The sequence below is a fragment of the Apteryx rowi genome, unplaced genomic scaffold (assembly GCF_003343035.1).
Source record: "Apteryx rowi isolate R43461 unplaced genomic scaffold, aptRow1 scaffold_368, whole genome shotgun sequence".
NCBI lineage: Eukaryota > Metazoa > Chordata > Aves > Apterygiformes > Apterygidae > Apteryx > Apteryx rowi.
The window spans coordinates 403,042-415,763 of NW_020450174.1; positions in this window are offsets into that span (position 1 = coordinate 403,042).

The following is a 12,722-nucleotide window of genomic DNA, read 5'->3' on the forward strand; positions in this document are numbered from 1 at the left end:
CAACTGTGCGTGTGGGGGCTGAACCCTTTGTGCCTGTCAAAAGGGCTAGAGCTGTCCCAGCATCCTCTCCCATCGTCCTCCCAGCCAGTCTGTATTTGCTCCTGTCATACGCATATGTATGTGCACTACTCACATACACAGGGGGTTGCAGAGTAAGCCCCTATTTGGATATGGTAAGGCGCCCAGTTCAGCAAAACACATAAGTGTCTGTTTAGCCTTATGCTCTTAATGTTAGGCATAATGTCAGTTTATGCTTATTTTAGGAGGCATAATTCTCTCTTCAGCTGGAGTAGGCATCTGCTTGATCCCCTCTTGCAGCCTCTTTGAGACAGTCTGGCACCTACAGAGCCTACAAACACATTGCGCAAAGAGCGTGCAGAACCTTGAAGTGCTCCCCCGGCTCCTACAAGCCCGCTGCGGGGACAACTTGTGATGTTGTTCAGCACGCTCACCCGTGCCCTGGCAGATGGGAGAGGGTCATGCCTAATGGAGTGCCCCAGCACCAGCCAGGGGTAAGTACGTGGTAAGGGGCTTGTGCGACAGAGGAGGTGGATCCAAAGCAAAATGGTACAAGTGCTGGTAAATAAAATGTGGATGAACCATGAGATGGCATTGGGGAACTGCACAGCACAAAGTAGGCAGAACAGGGACCTAATTAAAACAAAACCAAGGCTCTAATCCAGATCTGACAGTTCCAGCTAGGCAACAAGCCCAGATTCAAAGAATATATAAACAGGCTTGAGAGTTTTGTCAACAGCCAAGAGGGCTGGATTAAACCTGAAGGTAACAGCAAAGCCTTATCTCAGTGCTGAACACAGAGGTGTTTAAAAGCCGGCCTTGAGTTAAGGAGGTGCTTCCATGCTCCACAGAATGGGTGCCAGAGACTGCCTCACCTCCTGGGAGGTCGTGTATCTCAGTAGCTACTCACCTTTTTTAAGGGTCCTGTTAGACATAATTCTCTCATTCTCAGGTTGACAGAGACTCCAGTATGGAAAAGCAGGAAGAGTCAAAGGTGGGAGCCTGTGAGAGCCCAGTCAGAGACCAGCTTAAAATATCATGGAGCCACACCCTCCTGTGGCAAATGTCTCGGCACTGAGGACAAGACATCCTGCAGTGGAAAATTAAAGAATAATCTGTCCATCCGCCCACGGGGAAAGTCTCTTCCAAACTCTAGTCTATTATTAGCTGCCTTAGGTCATGTAGCACAGTGATTTATATCCCATTACCCTATCAAATGCAACATTTTTCATTATCTACCCAAATGGTTAATCCTTCTTGACATTTAGCCTCTATTATGGGACAGATCCTGACATGTTCCATCTGCTTTGGGCCACTCTGTTCATCTCTAGTAATCAGAAATTGGGATTAACCTGCTAGATATGGAATTTCCAGGTGGCATATATGCAACTGCCCTTCCCATCCCTTTGTGCTAGGGCTGCTTGTGTCCTCTGCAGAGCTTTCAGGGATTTCTGCGAAAAGTAAACTTGTCTGATGTTGCCATTCTCTGCTGTCTTTTTGACAGTAGGATGTCACAGAGAGAACTGAACAGAAATGGTGTTTTACAGTTATCCATGTTTGAAATCACATGGCTACATATATGTGTAGCTAATACCGTTGCCTGAGTGAACAGGCTATGCCCCTGCAATGAGACAAGCCTCCCACGCAGGTATCTAAATATTCCTTTTGCACAGTGGAAACATCTGGCTAGTAGGTGGGTTAAATCAGTCAGACGTTGAGCTTGGAGGGGAGGAGGAAGGTAAGGATAGGAAGCAAGCAAAGCTAGCAATTAGGTCCAGAGAGCTGCTAGTGAGGAAGCTGAAGAAAAGTGGGAGGGGAGGGAGGGAGTGAAGAACTGTTTGTTTGGGTTGCTGGGAGGAAGATAAAATAGAAGCTATGGCAAAGGGGGAAGAACAATAAATTTAGATCGGTTCAAGTACTCTTTGAATCAGCATGCCAGTTTTGAGATTGAAAAAACTCACATCATACCAGGACTTCTCTATCAGCTCATTGCAGTGCCATCCTCTGAAGAGAACGCCCTGTCTTCTGAAGACAGGTGAAGAGTGGGGATCCCCCCTTCAATGCTGCACGAGTCCTGGAAGCCCAGAGGGTCTCCAACATATGCACACATGCACGCACACACACATGCATATGAACACACACACACGTGGATTCACACAAATAGAGTGACGGACAAATGTTCAGAACTGCGTTAAAATCTCAAGACCTAGAGATTACAGAATGGACTGTGAAAATAAATCTATGCAGACTGCACTGGTATTGAAAATCTATGCCTGCCAGCTGCTTGGTAGCCATCTGTCCTTGCCACTGAATACCAAGCAGGAACACTCCATATATGCTTGCCCAATTTGCAATTCTGCTCACCTTAAGTTTGGAAGAAGCAGCAAACACCATCAGAATGACAAGCTGGCAGTAACAATACTGCAGCAATGTGCTACAGGAGAAGGAAAAGGAGAGAAAGAAAGGGCATTTCCAAATGAGACCAAGACATGATGCTGACATTATCACACCCCAGGGAGAGGGCTGAAACCATCTAATTTATTTCATTTTAAAACCTGAGGTTCATTCAAATTCCCATTCCCAAAAGGGAGCAGCAAATTTCCTTTCTCCATGAATAACTCAGCCTTGCTGTGTATTTACCATTTCATATGTCATCTCCATCTTAGTGTGTAACAGTTATTTTGCRCAATATCTCCTCAACATCCTGGAAAATATTGTTCCCTTTTCTATTACAAAACATTCAAAATTTCTTAATTTTCAAAAACAAAGCTATTGGACTCACTCCACGAAATGTGGGTTTTGGTAGCCTGTGGCTGTATATCTATCAGAAGGTCACCAAAGTTTTCAGGATCAAATGTTAACATTACTTGGGAAGACATCCGTAAGTTGCTGAACATTTCAGCACTGGAAGGAGGGAGCAAAGAGTCACTCCAATCAAATCCAGGATTTGGGTTTTTCAATAAGACAGAACCTAATCTCTTCACAACTTTGCCAAACACGATTGAAGGAACACGGAAACACACGTCATAGCTTAATGCAGCTGTCCCAGAACTCCACGAAGAGATCCTTGTAGGCTTTTTGTGGTCTTTGGCTCAGACACAAAATGCACAAAGTGCTGATCAGAAAAAGAACTGTGCAGAACTCCACAGAAATTAAACAGTATCAGGGCAGGTTGATGGGTCAGCATTAGAGATAGAGCTAAACTGTGTCTGAACGTCTCAAAATGTAGACTAGAGGGAAGTTTGTTGTCCTAGAGAAAAAGGCTCCGAAAATTTTGAAGTCAGGTCCAAATTTCCTCAAAATTTGAGAGACATTTGGGTTTGGGATTCTCTTTCACATTCATCTTAAGTATAAATAAGGGGCTGTTGAGAGAAGGGTTCCTGCCTGTAATCTAGCTACTGGCGCTGAGCATAAGGTAAAACAAACTGGAAATCTGAACTAGATCCCAAATTTTGTGTGCAAGCTTGAGATTAAATATCTACCCCACCAGATTCTGGAATCTAGCTCTTCTGAGTTTGAAATAAATCACCTTAGCTGAGCCAAGAAAATTAAGAGGAGATACCCTTCCCATGCCAGGCTGATGCTGATGGAAAGAGAAGCTGCCTGCATGAAACAGTGGCAAGCTCACTTCATATTCAGTGCAGCTAATAAAATAAAGGCCTAATTATACTAACATTTTAGATAACAATGGGGATATCATTTGCAAAGCTCTAGTCTAAGAGAGTGTCTTTCTTTTTGCACCAGGACTATAATAGCCTTATAGAAGCTGAGGTAGAACTATTTGAACTTCCATCTATGGCCTGGACAGTGCTTTTTTTCCCCCCATTTCATAGATATTCAGATAAGGAACTGTTAGTTTTTTTTCTTTAAGCCTAGAGCTGACTGCTGTCTGTCTTGTCAGATGTGCACCAGGCTCCAGAGCTTGTACAGGCCATAAGGCAAAATGTGGTCAAGGGTATAAAAGCTCCAAACAACCAGGGCGGAGAAAAGCAGGTCTTGCAGTGAGGCATCCCTGAAAGCAATAATAAAAAGGTAATCTTCCTTCTTTCCCATAAAATAAAGCAACAAATTGTATTTGCAGAGCTGACAAAACTTGCTGTTTACCAAGGCTGAGATATAGCCATTGGCTCTTTATCTAATACAGATAAATAAGCAGATATCAGAATAAAGGTCAATAAAGTATTTGTTCTACCCCTAAATTACACAAGAGTGTGCCAGCATGCAGATAGTAGCTCAGCCTCACTATCCTGGTTTGTGTTGTAGGAGCACTCGTTCCTGTCATCGTAGAAGGGAGCATTCCTCCTTTTGACGTGGAAAGGGGTAACGGACAAAGTTCAAGAGGCACCACAGAGTGAGATAGCTCACGGAGAGCTCGTCGTCATGGGAAAATGGCTGCCGGCCAAAACAACAATTGTGTCAGTAAAACGTGTGAATATTCAGAACGTATGTTCTACAAATCTATGAGTTTGTAGGCAGGGAATGTTGGAAAGCAAACACAGAAAACCCCTCCACATAGTTTACCCAAATATGTGGCCCAGCAGAGCCTGCGAGGAGAGAGTGAGAGGGGAGGGAGGAGTTTCATATGATGGGAAGAGCTCATCTGTTTTTTCAACACGAGGCAGTACTAAATCTGAGAAACATGAATAAAAGCCATGGGACCATGTGAGGAAATCCCTTTGGAGTGGTCAGGAGGTCAAATCCTGTTCCCTTGGACATGAGTCTAACTCCACAAAGGGCGTCAGTGAGCCTGAGAGCGGATGTGGCCCAGTACTGGACTGGGTGAACGTGGCTACCATAAGCAACCATCTTTGGAATAAATTTAGGATCTGATGTCCTTGTCACCCTACCCAAGTGACAGACAAGGACCTGAGCATTGCTTTTGCTACAGACTGAGGTAGTGGATACTAAAAATGCAGAGCTGATTGGAAGAGCATGCAGCCAGCACGACGACATGGAGGTTTGAACAGGTGCACATAAAGATGTACAGACCGAGTTAAAATCCCATGCAGAAGAATCCTTTTCAGTCAGTAACAAACTCATATCATTAATTCACCTCTGAATGACCTTAATGAAACTTAACAAGAAATCTGGTGTCTTCTATCAACAATGAATAATCCAGGACAAAAGGTTTAGAGTCAGCCTTCGCGTGAGGCTGGCATAAGTAACATTCACTCTAAGTAGCCGCTCTCGAGGACAGTTATGAACTGGTGACCATGCACACCATCCAGGACACAGGCTCTAGGTGTAACCTGCATCTGGACCTTAGACAGACCGTGCCTTTCAAAAGTGGTAGAGTTGTTATACAATGGGCGTTGAAGAGATGTAGTTGTTCAAAGAAGCAAACTTTGCAAGACATGCCAAAGTTATTAGGAAAACATCTTCTAAGGATCAGCTCCTTCTCACCTGGGACAGAATATCACAATTCACTTGCTGCTTTCTGTTGTAAAAGGTCCCACTACAGAAACACACACTTTTCAGAGGGATGCTAATGGCCTGTAGTCAATAAAAACTGTAGATGTCGTGGTGTTCTCYGTGTGGCGGATGCAATAAGGTGCTGGGTGCTTCTGGCAGGTAGGATGCTGTGGCATGGCACAGTTAAAAACACACCGCTTCCACCGGACCACAGCTGTGCAGGCTTGGAAGCTTTTGCTTGCTGCCTGTCTGCCCCAAACCCATACTCTGAAGCAGAGTTACCTGTCAAGAGCCACAGTGCTTCTTCCTCGCCTTTAGTGGAAATGATCTGCCCTATGCCTCAATTATCTGCCCAGATTTCCAAATCACCTACAGTGTCCAACAGTGACCATATCAAGCCCAAAGTTGGCCTAGTTGTTCCCCAGTAGCATCTCCTCCAGGCATCACTCAGTCCCCAAAGGAGAACGCGGTCCTCCCCTAGGCTCTGTCATAAGCAAGTTTCTCATACAGCAGAGCAGAAAATAATCCATTAGAAAATCCCAGTTTTTTGTTTTGCCAATTAACACATTCAGATTTAGCTGCTCCATGACAATTGCTGAGTTATTTGTGGGGATTTTTTCCTCTCCACTGTGGCAGCTACTACTTCTTTACTTGTTCCAAGTCTGTTTTCTGGCCACTGTTTGGAAGCTGGCTAGCCAAGGAGCAGGGAGACRATGGAGTAGCATGTTACATGCATTTTCCCACAGCCGCATTTCTGGGGAATTTGTAACATTGACTAAATATGAACACACTGTGAATATGACAGACAGGTTGGGTATTATACTTTCCCAAAACTAGATAGTTTGCTGCTACGTATTTTACAAATTTCTCTTAAAAAGTAAAGGTAAAAGAAATAAGAGTTAGATTTCATTTTAAGCTTTTTCTCATTTGAGCTTGAAGATATTATTTATTAGAATCAAAAAATATCTTTAAAGTTAGCAAGTTTCTATAAAGCTTTCAGAAAACAAGAGATATCAGAGCTGTGAATGACATTCTGCTTAAGGCAATTATGTTTAAGAAGAGATAGAGGCAGCAGAATTTTCATGTTTAATAAATGCAATGTTATTGGAGGTTTTTTGAAAAATATGCTGGTTTCAAGATGATCACAAATTCTGAAACTAGGATACTAGTGAGAATTTATTTGAATGATGATACTTTAATGATTTACGTATTTGACATTTTCCAATATCAACTTTGAAAATGAAGCATTGCTTAGAAGAGATATACAATTATGTGCATCTATACTGGGAAATCTATATGTTTTTTGCATAGAGAAGGCAAGTCTTTCCTTTAAAAACAGCTTCTGGCCCTAGCCAGGGCATAAGTAGAATTAAAATTCAGAGGCATTTTTAGGGCCATTTTAGGAACTTCCCTTTAGGGATGACGCTGATGATTCCTGGTTCCAACCACAGCGGCCAGATATCTGAAACCACTGGAAGCCCAGTTGAAATTACCCATTTTCTATGAGTCTTAGTTTTTGGAAGGATGGATCAAATTAATCATATTATTAAAATAATGGCTAGGAAACTGATGACTGCAAGCACAGGGCATTGGTCCAGGGAGAATTAAGATAATTAATTGCAGTTTCTGTAAACCGACTTGGGCACACCTGCTAAAGTGGGGAAGCCAAAGCAATATTTATTTTGACACATTTTTGTGGGATAATGCTTGGAAAGCTAAGGACATTGTAAGGTTACTAGTTTATGTAATTTTAAGTCTGAATTGTCCACAAACGGATTAAGTTTCACCGAGCTGTTCATACATGAGACTTATGTGTATCCAATTAGGGCTATGAAAAGCAAGAACGCTGGGGATATGTTTCCAATGTTAATTAATTGAAATAGTATCATTTGGAGAATGCCTCCCCAGAAGCTGCCCCTACCAGCTATGATTTATAGGGACTTGGCCTAGCGGTGTGGAAATTTTAAAGACTGAATTGCTGCAGCAAGCTTATTCCTTAGCAGTGAAATTAGGCTATAATCCCAGACAATTTGTTAGGAACAAAGTAAAGAAATATTTTTCTTTAGTAATTATGCTGTTTTAGAATGTTGTAAGGATTTTCAGGTTAAAACCCAAAGAATTTCTGTGATGATTACTTGAAGCAAGCAGTGGGTACCTTTTCTAAGCTTACTGATTTCAATGATTACTGTAAACAAAAATTCACCAAGAGGAAAAAAAGGTTCACAAATCTGGAATGTTTTTTTCAGCATGAGCCTGCAGGTCTTTCTATGTACTGCCAATTACCAAGAACAAGTGTTAAGAGTCTATAATTTGGGAATTACTTGAAAAGCCTGAAACAGGAAGGGCTGCTCATTACAGGATGGTGGGGCAGGGGCAGGGGCAGGTTTCTTTTTAGCCCTGCAAAAGGTTTGAAGCAAAGCCATCAAGATATGTAGTGGCTGATCTGGCCAACAGTGAGAGATTTATTCCCAGTTACAGTTGTGAGCTACGAGATTTACTTATTTTTAGAGATTTCTAGACAGCAGAGCCTGTTGTATACATTTATGGTTAAGAAGAACCTCTTTTGAATACACAGGTGAAAACTATTAGACAAAGTTGTGTGTGTAAAATGCTTCAGCCACAAAAGACAGCCTTGTAATTCATTACATGTATAATAGGTCACCTGACTAATGAAAAGTGATTAAAATAATCATTCAGCCAAATGTAAATATATAGGGGAAAAAATCATTTACTTAGGTGATAATAGCTAAGATAGCATGTTAAAGTTTTACAAGTGAAAGTTTTACAACTTTAAAGTAAATGATCACTTTCTAATTTTATTACTTATTAAAATAATTATACTGGCGCAGTTTTATTATTTGCTGTGGTGTTGCAGTACATAATTTAGGAACTATTTGCATTTTGGCAACTGGCACACTTTCTCCAAGCATGATTCTTGTTGTTTGGACTGGAAGACCCTGTATGTGTCATTCTGGAGATTCTACCTGTGTATGTGTGTATTATTAGATGCAGATATTTATGCACAACTGGCCATTTGTGATCATCTTGAAACCAGCATAGCTATAAGGACAGAGAATGAATCCAATGCTGCCCTTTAAGTACATAGCAGGAAGACACAAACATGGCAAGAGAACCTCAATCTGTGCATAGGAGTACTGGGTTTAGAGTGACAGCTAAAAGGAAAACAGAGCAAGCTAAGGGAAAAACAATGATTAGAAAAATTAATTTGAAAAATTCTGGCCAGCTGTGTGTGGTGTACCCTATAAAACTGGTGAAGAAAAAACACACTAGGAAAGGTGTAACTACTACGTGATTATTGACTGTTTAAAATAAACAAAGGCCAGTAGAAAGTTTCAGCTACTACTTTAAGCCTTCATTTAAAACTTTAGTAATCCCCAAGTGTATTGTACATGTACAGGTTTTGATTTAATTTGCAATATTAAAAATTGATTGAATCATTTTTAGTAATGTAAATTAATAGTGACACAACACTAGCAAAATCTGATTACTAATACGGGATCAAAGTTATTATCCACAAGATTAAACACTGAAGATGTGAGAAATTTCCCTCTAAAGAAAGATTGTTTATTAGTGTGTAACACTGTTATCAGCCCAGTAAGGAGGACCTCTCCCAACCCTAATGGAATACTTCAATTTTGCAGAAATACAAACTGGGAATATTTAGATGTGAGATGTTTGCCTAATGTTAGTGAATTTCATTGTAGGTATGTAAGGATGTTACCCAGAAATGTTACAGCAAACCTTTTTTCTGGTTAGAAAAAAAGGTTTTCCTGGTTTCCTTCATTCTGGAAGGAAAATAGAAAGTGCTATTTTTTTAAGTTTGTTAGATTTTTTTTTTTGGTTAGTCATGAAGACAAGATAATATGACAATAAAGTGATGACATACATTTGGTGGAAGGGATTTGTAGAGCAATAAGAATTATACCCCAGTATATTAGTTGCCTTGACTAGGAGGTGATTAGAAAGGGAAGATGTAAACTAGAGAAAACAGGTTATAATCAGCATATTTAAGGAGCGTTGCAAAGAACCTCCTCTAAGGGTGACACTGCTAGACTGCCCACCACAACACTTCTGCCTGGCTGTGTTGATGTAACCCAGGTAAACAACTGCTTTGCTTTTAGCAATGGAGACCATTATCTCTATATTTCGGTTTTAATGGACCCCTGAGTTTCTGTAATAATTTTTATGTGGTGAGTCAGAAACGAAGCTGGCAAAGGCAAGAGGTGCTAATTGGCTCTTGTTTAATCCAAGGATAATCCAGTGCTAGCCTTGTTAATGACTCCAAAAGAGAATGTTTTGGTCTCAGTTATGCACCAAAGAACATGATGCAGACTATTTTTTTGAATGTATGCAGCAGACACCATCTAGAATAAGGTAATCCAAAATATCCTTGCATGACCCCTCCTCAAATAAAGGCCGGAAAACAGTCCTTTTCTGTCTTAATCAGTGTGAATCTCATTGATGTACAAGATGCTTAAACACTGCTGAAAAATATGTGTTACAAAATACAGAGCTAGGCATGCTGGACTGATCATAGGTTCTGCACATCTAATTCTTGTTACTGTTTCAGGAAGTAAATCCACTAGATTTATACTTTTATAGGATTTCCATTAAGTCTGGGGCTGTTGATACTGGCTTTATATTTAAGGACTTCATGCAGACCTAAATCTGATTTCTGGAGTTTAGAGAGTGATTGCATGTCTCAGCTGCAGTAAAACTTAATCCTGAGGCAAAACTTTGAGCACAGTCAGTGATCTGCAGAGTATGAGAACACCCCTTTGGCTAAGCGGTATCAGAAAATTACCCTGCCCCTTCTCCCAGCACAGAAGTTGGCCTACACTGCTTCTGTTACATGTAAGCATGTACATTGTTACATTGTATTGTTTTAATTGATGTTGTTCATCTAGACAATGTTGAAATCAACACACGTGCAGAGCTCTCATGGCTTAATTGACTTAATTGACAAAAGCCTGCAAATACATGTTTGTGTACCTTTAAATGATGATGACTGGAGTTGTTCTGGTAGAGAATCAATTGCATCTGATGTTCTTATCTTTGACTAGGATTTCGCTTAGTTCCATTTTTTTTTCATTTTCCTTTCCACCACACAAAATCTCTTCTGTTCCTTTGTTCTATATAGAAGAGCATCCAATATTCTCATGCAATACTTTATCCACTCTGCAAGGAAAGTGCTCAATTTATGCTTTGCGCTCAGCAGGATTTTCTCCTTTTTTTAAATCCATTTTCTTCTTATTGCCACTGCCTGACATTGGCATGACCTTACACGGAACAGCCCGAGAGCTTTGCTGGCGTATGCTTCCCATTCCTTAAAAGGAGAAGAGGTATAAAGGCTTCCAAGCTGCCCACTGCAAGTCAACCTGTGTATTTGGCAAACAGCCTCAGAGCTCTCATTCCTCCTTTGCTTAAGCTGAGGTCAACAAGCGTGGTCAAGAGTAAAAAAACATTGTTCAAATACATATGTGCTAGCTGTATGAGGAGGCCACCCTGCTGCTAGGAGGTCACTTGCCAGGTTACAGAGTTCAGATACCAAGCACCATGCCTGGCACAGCACCAGCACCTGTGACAAGGACCTGGAAAGCCTGTGCACAGTGCCATCCAAACAGATGGCACATATGCAAGCATCCAAATAGATTAAGGGAGGGTACCTGTTTTGGGATGCCCTAATGGCATCTGCTCTGAATTTCTGTGCCCATGGCTGAAGGGAGGCACTGCCCCCACTCCCAGCCAGAACACAGCCAGAGAAAAGTGAGGAGCTCAGTTTCTGCACTCAAGGCCCCTCACTTGTACCTGTTTTGAGGATATTTACAATGCCAGAGTGGTCCAAAGGGACTTTAATACATGAGAATAAGATTAAAGCAAGGGCTTTTGACTAGAAGGAGCATTTGGCTCTCCCAGGCTGAACCCTTCCTGATCCGTGCAACAGCACTGAAAGTCCCCAATGCACTAGGTCTTACCATGGGAGAGGACAATGGCATCCATGCCTCCTCCATGCCATGTTCCCAGGAGCAGATGCAGTGGATGCCAGACAGGGCTGTGTCCAGCATTGGACAAGGGCTCCAGCGCCACCCTGCAAATCCGTGAGAAAGTGCCCTTAGCAGGGAGCAGGGGGAACCGGGGCAATCTGGGCAAGGGTCCTGCTTCGTGCGTGAGATCGGGCAGGTCTGAGAGCTGCCTTGGCCAGTGCAGTGCTCCCCAGCGTACCTGCACTAACGCCTGACAGAGGGAATTTGCCCTTCTGGAGAATTTGGCACTGGAAGAGGAGGAGGCACTGTGAAGAGCCTGCGCCTCTGCTGTGTCCAGCTGTAGGCGTCATTGTAAGCACAACACACCTAAAAGGCTAAAAGAAACAAAAAAACATTCAGCTTTAAAAGAGAAACCGGTTGAGGAAGTCTTCTATCAAAATCCAAAGTGCCATAACATCTGCTGCAAAATATATCTGCCTCTTTCACCTTCAACCTTTCCTCTAAACAGCCAACTAGTGGTAACAGCTCTGTGTGGGTTTTGTGTGACAGCAGCAGCTAGGAAACTAGATAAGATCATCAAACACATTTTATATAAGACATCGATAACAATATTCAGCCACTAATAACCTAGGCTGGATTCAAAGCCATGCCCATTCATTCAATCAACATGTCAGTTTGATGACATAAAGCTTTCTTCCTTGTCAGTAACTAAAAAGAAGAAAGGAAGGAAGCTTCTTTGTAGACCACAAGTATTTCCAATTTTTTTTTCCTGCAAAAAAATCCTATGGAAAAGCATAGCTACAAGGTGAAATTAGCTACAACATTATCTACAAGTGAAGGTGAAATAGGCAGAAATACAGCCATGAAAAATCATGTGTATGACCAGAGTCAGAACTGCATTTTGGAAACTGTAAGTGATTCAGTTTCTACAGAGATCCTGATTTACTTAAGATCAGATTCTTCCTTCAGACACTCTTGCACAACTTCTGATGAAGTGAAAGGACTATGTTCACGTGTATATCTATGGGCAAAATTAAGATACGATGTGATCCTTAAGTTTATTATCATATCCTTACATTTATTACCATTGTAATTTTTTACTTTATGCTCATTTTCAAAAATCTGCATATGTCATTTCATTACCTAGCAAAAAGTGCCAGATTTTAAATCTACATATCAATACAGGTCCATGTATGTGGTTTACCAGCTGGCTGAGCCTGCCCATGAATTGTGGACATTCCTCTTTGCAGCACAAGGAAGCTTGCATTCCTGATCCACATGGATCAC